This window comes from Piliocolobus tephrosceles, chromosome 16, assembly GCF_002776525.5.
Source record: "Piliocolobus tephrosceles isolate RC106 chromosome 16, ASM277652v3, whole genome shotgun sequence".
NCBI lineage: Eukaryota > Metazoa > Chordata > Mammalia > Primates > Cercopithecidae > Piliocolobus > Piliocolobus tephrosceles.
In genome coordinates this window covers 45,796,620-45,798,766 of record NC_045449.1, presented here as the reverse complement: position 1 = coordinate 45,798,766, position 2,147 = coordinate 45,796,620, and positions in this window count along the sequence as shown.

Sequence of the window (2,147 nt, the reverse complement as noted above, 5' to 3'; positions counted from 1 at the left end):
AAAGAAAAGAAAAGAAAAGAAAGAAGAGAGAGAGGAAAGAATGAACTTCCCCCTATGAAGTCCTTAATTAGGGCTCTCAGCTTAGGGGACATGTAGAGCTCCCTGCCTTTCCCTTCTCTTAATGAGCAGAGAGCTCCGCATTCCCTGGCTCCCCAAACAGGTCAGTTGGTGTTTGGGGTCAGGAGACTCCTTAGAGATCATTCAGTGCTAACCAGCATTGTGCTTGGGTAGCTGGGGGCAGATGCCTAGGCAAGGTTGATGTCTTGCCCAATTCAGAGAGAACTGACCTCAGGCAACCCATGGCCAGTTCTGTGGTACCAGGGAGCTCTGAGCTACTGAAGTGGGAGCAGAAGAAATAAAGAATACAAAAGGCAGACAGCTATGGCCGCTGGATGCAGTTTTAGGGTTTCTGGTGACACCCTGACTGTTCTCTATGCCTGCCCCAGGGGAGTCCAAAAAGTCAGGCAGGCTGGGACTTGCGTATGTAGAAGCTCATACATTCAGGATGGTGTTCTAGTTCCAGCTCAATGCCCACCAAGTCCTAAGAACCCAAAGCTTGGTCACAAAGGTAGTCCCTCCCAGGTTGAAAAACTGCTGGTCTAGCTCTATGAGGCAAGGCCAGGGCTCTCAGTTTCTTAATTTCGAGATGAACCTGGAAACTTCCCCTAGAAATGGTGCTCAGCCCCAGAGACTTAGGTGGGGGAGCTGGGGAAGAACCGTGGGAAGCAAACCCTGGTCTCTCCAATCCCTCCATCCTCTCAAAAACCTGTCTGGCCCAGGCCCAGCCCAGATCTCCAGCTGCCTTGCGTAGGGGATGCAGATAGGGATTGTGGGGGCAGGAGTGCTCTCTGCCCTTGAATTGGAATCCCCTACACCAGTCTACCGGTAGATTCTGCCTCCTTTGCCTGCTTGTCCTCCACTCCCATCTGCGTGGTTTTTCTAGCCTGGGGAATCACCTGCCCCGGGAGTGCAGGCCAAGCTTTGGACACGGGAAGGCACAGACTGATGCCGACCAGTCCATCCTCCCCGGACTTGCATGGCCCAAGATCGGTGCTGGTCAAACCGGCAAGGTGGATCGCTCTCAGGTGGGAGAATTCATAGGAACTAAGGGGAACCCGCCAACTCTTCATCAAGACTAGAGGCCAGCCTAAAGAATTTTTCCCCTTTTTGTCCCAGAGACATTCTTTCGTTCCTTCTGCGTGTGTAAACACCTGGTCGGGCAGATTTTTCAGTAATGGGACTGAGTCATCTCACCGGCCGGGGTTTACTTCCCAGCTCCTCGATGGTAAAGCGCCCTGCGGCCCGCGGGTGAGGTCTTTAACTGTCCAGCCAGCGCAGCTAGAGAGCTGGGGAGTCTTCTTGCAGTCCCTACCTTCTACTCACACACGCAAAGATCTCCTCTATGCTGGTAGGTGCACCTGTCCTCCACCGATCCCCACCCTGAGCGGAGGTCGTACCTCAAGGCGAAAACCCGCTTAGTGCGTTGGCGGGTGGCGAGTTGCCGCCTGCTTGATCCGGGACTGAGAAGCTGCATTCCCTGACGCCACTGTGGCCAGCACCCTGGGCCGCGCAGACCCCTACATCTCTAATCCCATAGCCCTCTAGGGCTCCTTGGGGCGGTCCCTTTGGAAAGTCTGCGAAGTGCCGGGTACTTAAAGTACCCTGTAGGTGCCTTTTATTTAATCCGCACAACAAAAGAACGGGGCAGGAGTGGGGGGAAACTGTTACTTCCGTTTTGTAGATAAGAGAACTGAGCCGGGCGCGGTGGCTCACGCCTGCAGTCCCAACACTTCGGGAGGCCAAGGCCGGCAGATCGCTTGAGCCCAGGAGTTCCAGACCAGCCTGGCTTGAACCCTGAACTTCTGGCTTGAATCCGAAGCTGGAGGGTACAGTGAGCCGTGATTACGCTGCTGCACTCCAGTCAGGGAGACAGAGCGAGAACCAGTCTCAAAAAAGGAAAAGAAAACAAGAAAGCTGAGGTTTAGGAGATTAATTTGTCCAACTTCTAGAGGCAAGTCGAGTCTTTATGACACCAAATCCTGATTCTGATATTTTTACTTCTCTTCCCTCTCCAAACACAAATCGTTGACATATTTTATTTTATTTTATTTTATTTTATTTTATTTTATTTTATTTTATTTTATTTT